At 42.3% G+C, this 10,567-nt stretch overlaps 1 pseudogene; it reads right to left on the bottom strand.

Annotated features, from left to right (window-relative positions):
- Positions 1 to 8,637: 8,637 nt before the first annotated feature.
- On the bottom strand, positions 8,638 to 9,849 carry LOC147451092 (protein MIZU-KUSSEI 1 pseudogene; annotated as a pseudogene).
- Positions 9,850 to 10,567: the final 718 nt, after the last annotated feature.

Genomic DNA, 10,567 nt, shown 5'->3' with positions numbered 1-10,567 from the left:
AATGCTCAAAGTCCCAAAACAATCTCCGTCATGATACACCACTCTATTGTAGCTACTAAGATCTTTCCTACAGCTACTACAAAGACAGTGGTGAGATCCAACGAGCGTAGAGAAAGGCCACCAAATGGGAAGAGACCTCCCAACAATAATCGGGCCAAAGAGGAAAAGAAGAAGGACAAAGGCCTTTACAAAGGCAAGAAATGTCTTTCTCCCAAAGAGATGGAGCGCTACCACAAAGAGAACTGATGCTACAAGTGTGGAGAACAAGGTCATGCATATAGAGCTTGTCCTTCACGGATAGCTAAGAATGATAATCCACAAGCATCTTTGGTTAAGACAATAAAAAATAAGACGATGAATCACGCCAATGCTATGCATGGGGCAAAGTGCATGACCAAGATTGTCTATCTTGTTTGACCTAGGCTCCAATCGTAACTTCATCTCAAGGGAGTCGGCAAGTCGACTGGGCATTCATGCATATGAGATGGGACATGTGCTAGAAGCTGATGGGGCTTTTGATACTCCAGTGGTCCCATTCACTCCTTTGGAAATCTTTGCATACATGTGCAAGGCTATGTGGACCAAGAGGATTTCTACATTTCTCTTCTTAAGCATCAAGATGTTTTGTTGGGCACACCTTGGTTTCATCGTATGGCTGCCAATCTTAAGCCTCCCGATAGAGTTATTTCTTTTCAAAGTCTACTCTTTTCGCTTACTTGATTTTTGTCAAAGATTCTATGAATGATTCTCTACCATGTGAGCTAAAAGATTCATTTAAATAAGCAGCAAATTTAATGTTATTTCTTAATGAATATGCTAATTGTTTTATCGACTCTATCCCAGGGGAACTACCTCCTCCAAGGGGACAAGATGACCATAGGATTGGGTCTCTCTTGCACAACAAGAGGAGATTATGACTCAAGTAAATGAGCTAATGGAAAAAGGGATGGTGCGCCCAAGCTCATCTCCATTTTGCTCACCCGTGTTATTAGTGCAAAAGAAGGATGGTTCATACCGCATGTCTGTGGACTATCGTGCACTAAAAAAGAACATAATATAATATCAATGACTCAGATTTCTACTATTTGGTGCAAAATGTAACATTAATTTTGTACATTATGTTTTGACAAAAGTTGATTGAAGGTGTCCCCTGACCACCTGGACTATGTGATTGTGGTCAGTGCTTAAACTAAACATTGAGTAAATGCACGTGATCTATAAATTTTACACATAGTAATCCCCATGTGGGTTCAACATTGGGGATATTTTATTCTACATTTTTCACATTTTTACATACAAAAGGGTGTTGAAAAAAATATTTTGATTTTTTTTTGGGTGAGAAATTCACAGTTAAGGGGTTTTATGAAAAGTGCTTGGACGCACATGATATAAAGGTTTTACCCCCCCCCCCCCCCCCCCCCCCCCCCCCCCCCCACACACACACACACATACCCTTTCCAAAGGAGCAACTCAACGATTGGATGGTCCCAGGTGGCTCAGGTAGTGCCACAAGGATCTATCCCTACTAGTGGGTTGCGAGAACCTCCAATTTGCATTGCAAATTTATCAACATGATATGCGGCTTGCTAAACAGTTTGAAGGACATTATCGCTTGTTGTAAGAAAAGCATAGACAATCGTTTAGGTTTTAAAATGTTTACCTCAATATCTTTGTCCATTTCTTCTCATGAGACTTCCTAAAGTCGATGCTGGAGAAATCGTCTCCACCCATTGCACTTAGTGGTTTGTGTGGGTGGAAAGCACTTTTGGACATGCTTTTCATCGCTTCTAGGGTGCTTGCCACCGTTTGCATCAACTTTTGTTCATTTTTATTGGGGAGCTAGGAGAGGCTTGTTGGGAGACTTTGGTCTTCAAAGTCAATTTCAAATTTGGTCGACTTTGCCTTTCCACTTGGATCATTCATGCCTGCAATAATAGTGAGTATTGAGAGCGACTCATCTTCTCTATGTCCAAGTGTTTTAGCAATGTTGTTGAGGAAAAAAACTTGATGACACTCCACCACCATTGCATGCAAAGTGAGTATTTGGAGGTGAGGGACTTCCTCCAACACTTCATCTCTTTCTGTCACCCAATCTTCCTCCTCAATGGAGCTAGGATCTTATAAGAGGAAGAGTGTCATGGGTGCTTCCACCGCTCATTAACCTCTTTGACAACCTCATTTGACTCTTCCACAATGATTATAAGAGGTTTTTTGTTGGACTTTTCCTTTGATTTTTCCTTCTCCATGCCCTCGTGCATAAGTAAAACCAGAACCATGTCCCAAGCTATGAATTGGGTGCCTATACACCCCATGCCCAAGTCTATGAGGTCATCCTCATCCTCTATCATGTAGTTTTGTTTGGTGATCCCTTTGAAAAACCTTAATAGGTGAAAGCAAAAGTTTTTGTTGGCCACATAGATGTGTTTGAGAAAATCCACCGGCAACCATGCTATGTTGGATCCCTCAAACACAATAGCATATTCTTCCATGTGCCGCTCCATGTAATCAGGCTAGTTTTGGAACACCTTTTGCAGGTTAGTAGTGGCTTGCATGTTGATCGTTCCCTCAAACACACTCACTAGATCATGTGCTCAATCTGCAAGGCCAAACTTTATCAATTGTGTGAGAAGTGTGTCACAAGACATTGCCATGGGTTCGCTTGTGAGGAAGATGGCAAGAGAGCTTAGAGCTAGAGTTTTGTGAATGTGAGTAATGACCTTTAAAAACCTAGAAAATGACTTATGTATCCAAAATCACTTTAAAAACTCTTTAAAAGAACTTTAAAATTAAATTAAAATTACACATGACAAAACATCAAAAGACACCAAGATTCAAGGCCAATATTGGATTTCTCAATCAGTGAAGATAGAAAACTTGACAAAAAATAAAATGCTCTTGAATAACTTGAAAATGAACAAATATGCTTAGAGATGAGATTCAGAACACCATATTTATTAATGGGAGCAAAATTCCCATCAATTACAAGCTTTTACAAAAATACATCGCGAAAACGCATCTCCTAAAAAAGAAACCTCTTTCCTTCACTAGAACGAATACCCTTGTCATTGACAACAAAGAGGTATTGCTTGGGCAATGTATATCTCAGATTGAGATACTCCCAAAGATGGTGTAGACAATGACACTATAAATGCACCCTTCTCTTTGATATAGCCTTCTCTAGCAAATGTGGATCTCAAGACACTCACATTTGGCCTCAAGCCATCTTCTCTGGCATGTGGTATAAGTCTGCAAAGTGGTATTGGAGGACATTCCAAGCAACCAAAAACTATTTTTTAACTTAGAATGTCCTCTCCATGGTCCATGTGCAATGTGCTATCATCTTCATCTGCAACACTTAGACGTATTTCATGTCTCATTCTAAATGGCACTATCTCTATAGCAGCTTCAATTGTAGCCATCTCTTGGTCTACATCATGTAAAGAGCCTAAAACAACATCATGACTATCATTATCATTTGGAAACTCTATTTCAACCACATAGCTTACTTGATCACTACAAATAGGTTTTGAAGTTGATGCACTTGTGTTCCATCTTCTAGGACCTCCCCTAGAAGAAGAGGGACTACGTTCAATAAAAAAATCAACAAATTTTAGAGTAATATCCAACAAAATTTCCATTACATATACCTAGCTTTTCCATTTATAATCAAGACTTTTGTTCATTTCAATGAAAACTTTAAGCTTGGAAACTTCATTCTCGCCAAACTTAACACATGGAAAATGCAATCTCTCTATGTAGTAGATCATGTAAACCTTGTGGGCCAAATATGCAAACCTTATCGGGCATTGCTCTAAACCATCCGGTATTGACACGTGACAGTTTAGGACAGTGTCTCAAAAGGGTAATTATATATACATGATAATAAAGGTAGTAATAGGACGGCGATAAATCAATTGCCAATTTGTAGTAGAAAGGAAAAAAACCATAAGTACCACTAGACTTTCTTTCTTCAATCCGATGCTTCAATTGCGGTCCCGAGACAGTTTCAGGTGTAGTGTCCCAAAAGGTTCATTTTATGAAAATGACGCTAAGAATACTGATCGCTTATTAGTTTCAAGTATTTTAAGATTATTTTTATAAGGTTAAAGGAAATTATTAACAACTGCTCAAAAAGGTCAATTAGACATAAGCATATACTGCAATGAAAATAAAAACATTTCAACTCTAGCACTCTATTTCAATTCAACCCTTTGCATCTGCCTATTGACATATCCCACAAAAGCATACCATAATAGAAATTAATCGATTGTATGCAGACAAGGAGCCATTTATGTTGCAAAACCTACAATCCTCATGCTCAAAGGGAGACACGTTGGGTATCAAAAGCACACTTGTTAGTTTTTGTAGCAAGTTATTCCCATCTATATACCTATTTTGGACAAATATTAATCACTACAAACTTATAACCTCATAGTGGTATCTCCTAATGGCTTTAAAAACTTCTCTTATTTCAAAAAAATCAAATAAACCCTAGGTTTAGTGTAATTTTGGTGGGATTACAATAAACCGACATAGAAGAGTCCTACTAATAGGATTTATAAATCATAAAATAGAAAAATTCACGACCTTACATAGCACAAAGAAACTCTACCTACATAGCATAGTGCAAAGAAATTCTAAAGAGAAGAAAATGTTAAAAGAAAGGTAATGGAGAAGAAATGTATTGGACCACTTCTTTTTTATGGACATGAATGCCTTTTTGTTGGAAATAGGGTTACATGGAAATGCACACAACTTGGAGAAGGCAAAGGAAGCTCAAGGCACACAACATAGAGTATATTACTTAGTGTGCAATGGAAAGATAAGATTGCCCTATAGTGATGGGTGTATATACAATGCACGGGGAAAAAACCTCCTAGTGAGGGAAAAAATGCCCCAGCATCTATAAGTGTGCTCACGTGACACATCACTACCACGTGTATATGGTAATAAATCCCCCCTGGGAGTGATGCGGTGAACGAGAGCTGACACATAGAGTATAGGGAAGTGCCATGCCCTGAGGACATGAGCAGTCCACAAAGGGGAGTAAGCCCAAAGATTTGCGTAAAGCTTCAAATTTCTCACGAGACAATGCCTTTGTGAAGTTGGCACATGAGCCAAGCTGATATCTCTTGCTGAGAGCCTCTCCCTAACATAGTGGTAATGCACCTCAATGTGCTTTGTGAGAGCATGAAAATTGGTTTCCTCGCAACTGCGAATGCACTCTGACTGTGAGTATTGATAGTGTTGGCAGTGTCTTGTCCAACACCCAATTCAGCCATAAGGCGTCTGAGCCATACACACTCAATCGTAGCTGTGAAGACTGCCCTTTACTCAGCCTCACACCTGGAAGTGGCCATAGTAGGTTGCTTCTTGCTCAACCATGATATGCATAAACTGTCGAGCATGAAATGTTACGAAATCCTTGTTTGCCCAAATGAGTGTAGGCCTTCTCATACCAAGAACGAGGAGATCGCTTCAACCCATACAAATCTTTCTTACATTTGCACTCTTTATCTTCATGCCCTTTAATGACAAAACCGTGAGGCTACGTTACATGAGCTTCCTCAAATATCTCACCATTCAAGAAAGCAGTAACAATATCTGCCTGATGTACATCCCAACCAAAATGAGCTGCCAATGCACATAGAAAACGCACAGTAATCATACGACAAGTGGGAGAAAAAGTCTCTTCATAATCTATGCCTTTTTGTTGTGCATAACCCTTTGCAACTTGTCGAGCCTTATAGCGATCAATCTCGCCATCAGGCTTGCATTTCAACTTGTAAACCACTTTGTATCAATGGCCATTTTTCCAGGAGGAAATTCACATGAATTACATGTATCATTTTCTATAAGTGCATCATATTTTGATTGCATGGAAGCCATCCAATTTTTGAAATTTTGTGCTTCATCAAAAGACAAAGGTTCATCAACATCACATAAGCTAGACACAACCAAAGCATAACAATCTAATGCATAAGAGGCATGGTGAGAACCTCAACGAGTCTGACTAGACAAAGGTGCATCCAATTTACTGTCACGCAAAGTATGCACTAACCATTTTGGCATACCTCTAGCCTGCTCATTCTCAGCCCTTTCCTCATTAAGTACATCATGTACATATGCATCAGTAATAGGATGATCTGTAACATTTTTAGAAACCCCCATAGGCTATACATTTGCCTCATTGGAATTTACATTCGAACATCCACCACTGAAAAGAGGCGACAAAGTCATAAATGTCATGTGAGCTTACATTACTGTCTGAACAAAATCTTCCACAAGCACAACATCCTCTGAGACCAAGATACGCTTTGTTTGCGTATGATACAACCTGTAACCTTTTCTTTTAGCACTATAACCAACAAAAATGCACTTGACAGCCTTATCATCCAATTTTTTGTGCTACGTTTGTGACACCAAAGCATATGCCAAACATCCAAAAACACGCATGTACTCAATAGAAGGCTTTCTATTATGCCATGCTTCATAAGGAGTCATAGACTGTAAATATTTTTTAGGACACCTATTAAGTACATAAGTGGCACACATAATAGTCTCAAGCCAAAACGAATGTGGTAAAGCTTGAATTTTTACCATACAACGTGCCATTTTTGTAAGAAACCTGTTTTTTATCTCAGCAACACCATTTTGTTGAGGTGTATTGGTGTTTTATCCCACGACTCGCCAAAAATGCATTAAATTCATAAGACATATACTCCCCCCCTCGATCGGAATGGAGGGTGTCCATAGTACAATTTTAGACATTTTCAGACATAGCCAAAAATTGTTTAAAGCACATAAACACATCGGAATTTGCTTTAACGGATACACCCATGCAACCTCGAGTAATCATCAATCAAAATCACAAAGTAAAGGTAATTTCCAAGGACGGAGTTTGCATGAGCCCACAAACATCACTATGCACAAGCTACAACCTGCATGTAGCCCTAACTGAACCATCCTTTGGAAACTTCAAATGCTGCAACCTTCAATTTTGGGCATTGCTTGATCAAGTGATCATTAGATTTACAATAATGGCAATGCATCTTCTTTTTGCCCTTATCACTAGAATTCCTAGACAAATTGCTGCTAGCAGAAACATTAGGAATAGGTGATTTACCACTCGTGCATAAGAACCATGAGAAGTGGCTACATTGCTATTACCACCTTTTCTTTGAGCATCAATAAAGGCTTGTTCAATGACACACTGTCTAGTCCTTTTTTTTTTTTTTGGAAAGCGACTCTTGCAACATCAATGTGCATAATGCATCAAACTTGACAACTTCTAGATTTCCTTGGGTCATAAGTCTCCAAGTACTAGCAAAAGTCTAGTAAGAATTTGGCCATGCATCAAGAATAGTCTGCACAAGGAAACTATCATAAATGACTTCACCTACAAAAATTAGTTGCTCATTGGTATCCTTGGCACCAGCAAGAAAAGTGTCCATCTCATCTTCCTCAAGTATAATCTTTGACTCCAGCTCTTTACGCAACAATTTTGGAGAGCTAGGCATTGTCAAGGGAAACAAGAATGCCAATCAGAGCCACCAGGAGGAGAGCCACTACATTAGCCATCCACCTACCGAACAACGCCAAGAACTGCAAAGCATCAAACCCTTCAAGCCTATGCCAACAACCCAAAGATGCTAGGTTGAGGGTTGTGAAGCTGTCGACCATCAGATTTGAACATTTCACAAAGTCCCATCTTCGACCAACATACACCAAACCATGGTGAGCACGATTGACCCTTAGAATGAGGGCGAACAGCTACCAAGCCCTTCCCAAAAAAGAATTACCTTGTTTTGTCCCCCTGTAGACACCCAAGGAAGGAGAGGGCAGCCGAGAGCTCCATCCCAGGAGCTCCCCTGCCCCCATGTAAAGCTGCCCCTCCCTGGTAGCCTTTGAAGTTGCAGTGCCTCCAAAACACCAAGCTCGCACAGCTCTAAATCTCCAGACCCGCCACCCTACAAGTCACCCAACCCTTGGTGCGAATGCTGAAGCTACCCAAAGCATAAAAGCAATATTCCTTAGGGTTTTCATTACGCAGCAGAGCCGCGACGCAGAAGACTGTTAAAGCAAGCCTTGTTTTGAAAGGATTCTTATTTTTCTTTAAGGCCTTTTGATTTCTTTCCAACTCCACATTTCAAGTTTTCGTCATCCTAAAGTAATAGGAAGATTTTTCCTTTTTCTCAGATGGGGGAGACCTACTGAGACATCGATAATTTCTACATTTGGGACACTCCTAAACCATTCCACGTCGACGTTGAAGCCTTTACCTCCTCACACATACCTATAGATATGTGTATGTGTGTGACCCAATGGCCATGCTTTTCTTGGTCGCAACAAAGCACGTGCCACACTAGTTCAATCTAACATAGCCATGGATACATTTGCAATATGCAAGTTTAGATATTCCCCAAATCCTTTTTCTTTGAAGCATTGTGTCTTATATAAAATTGTCTTTTCATTCTCAATTTTTGCAGTTTGCATGAGAGTTTGGATCAACCTAAGTCTCAAAAAAGACTTCTCCAATCCGTGCAATTAAGTTACTTTCTTGCTGTTGGACTTTTGTGGCACTCTTGTAGCACAAGATCAATAAAGAGAAGCGAGCAAATGGGACACTTAGAAAAGAGCTCCTTTGTAATGAAAACGGGCGATCCGTCCCAGATAATTATTTAAGTAGGAAACAAAGGGGGAAGTATCTACCTACATTCCCATGGGATATTCCACTGAGGTATGGGAACACGTGGCTCGTGAGTGTAAGCGGGGGCGGGGATTATACACACAGGTGTCGATCCACCCCAAGCAGTTTTGGCTGCATTGGGCAGGGGAAGGTGGATTTGGATCATATCCTGAGCAAGAAAATGCTCAAGTCAGTGGTGGTGCTGCCATGGCGATCCGGGCTCATCATGTAGAAAGCTTCGGAGTCTTTTGAGCCCACAACTCTCTGGAATTTAGCTCTCATGTATGTCAGCTCGCCGTCATGGCAGCCGTGGCCATCTTGCAGGTGATGGAGATGATGATGGCCAGCAGCAGTCGAAGAAGTGGCGGGGAGAACTCCCGCGCCCATGGAGATGGCCTGGCAAAAGGTGAGAACTTGCAGGTCGACGTCGGAGCAAGCCCTGCGGATGGCGTAGCCGGACTTGCGGCCATTGCAGTACATGGTCCACATGGGCTCCAGCAAGAGCTTGTCGCGGTTGTGCGTGCGCTCGCACTCCAGGGCGATGCGCACAAGCCCTGACGACATCTCCTTCACCAGCGTGCTGGTCGAGGTCGCCAATTCCAGCAGCAGAGCGGGCTGCCGGCGAGGGTCATCTTGAACTGCAAAGAAGACATGCCCTCTCCGATGCCCGAAGAGGGTGCCAGTCACCTTGCTGCCTAATGAAGACGTCAATGAGTATACGTGCTGCTGCTCCATTCCAAATGTAGCAAGCGCCCATGAGAGGCATGGCAGCGGCGGCAAACTGCTCGGAATAATCACCCTCAGCACGGACTTCAACAGGGTCCACACTCTGCTGCTCGCTCCGCGCGAATGACCATGGCCATGGCCCACCTTCATGTGTGTCGGCATCATGAGAGACAGGCTGCTTCCCTGATCTACCCCTCCACCATATAATTGATACCCCTCGCCGGCCCCCATCGCCATCGCCAACAGCCTCCTACTGCTACTCGGCACACGATCTAGCTGTGCTAGCGGAGCCCCCCCTTGCAGCCTCCGGCAGCTATAGCGCAGCTTCTCGTGCCTCAACATTGTTTCTGTATTGCACGCACAGCCAATGTAGTGCGATCAGCTCGCGCTCAAAGCTAAGCACAGAAGAGACCCTCTTGTGAGGTTGTGTGAGAGAGAGGAGGAGCGCTACGAAGACGGTGGGAGGGAAGGAGGCAATTTAAATAGGTACTCCGAGAACTGGGAAGTTCGCTTTACAAATTAGCTCTAGCCGCTTCCGCTGCTCACGAAAATAATTTTTCAATAAAAATATGCGAAGTTACATTTATCGGTCGCCCTTTGCACTTTCAAATGAATCTACTAACATAATATGGCGGACGGGAGTCCCTTTACACGTGGCGCAAGCTGCGATGTTTCTACTAACATAATATGGCGGAGCGGAGTCCCTTTACACGTGGTGCAAGCTGCGATGTTCCAAAAAAGGGAGAGAGAAAGAGAGAAGACGCGTGATAAACAATGGGAGAGAAAGAAAGAGAGGCGGCAGGCCGTGAACCTCAGGGGTCCGCCAGGCGCTACAGAGCTTTGGAAATTGGGATTTAGCGAGAACGGCTTTCTGCTACCCCAATTTGAAATGTTTTCTCTCTCTCTCTCTCTCTCTCTCTCTCTCTCTCTCTCTCTCTCTCAAACCGCTTCTGCGACCCCCAATTTGAAAGGCGCTCTCTCTCTCTCTCTCTCTCTCTCTCTCTCTCTCTCTCTCTCTCTCTCACATCACACATATCTGCACCAGCCTTTGCGAGAGAGAGGTGGAGCATAACCCTCAGAGAGGCAGGCTCGATGATGGCATAGCAGGCTGATGAGGGATGCAGCTCCTACGAGCTAGTCCTCTTGTGAAAT

This window comes from Adiantum capillus-veneris, chromosome 9, assembly GCF_014529385.1.
Source record: "Adiantum capillus-veneris isolate H3 chromosome 9, ASM1452938v2, whole genome shotgun sequence".
Taxonomy (NCBI): Eukaryota; Viridiplantae; Streptophyta; class Polypodiopsida; order Polypodiales; family Pteridaceae; genus Adiantum; species Adiantum capillus-veneris.
This window is presented reverse-complemented; position numbering and strand designations above follow the sequence as displayed.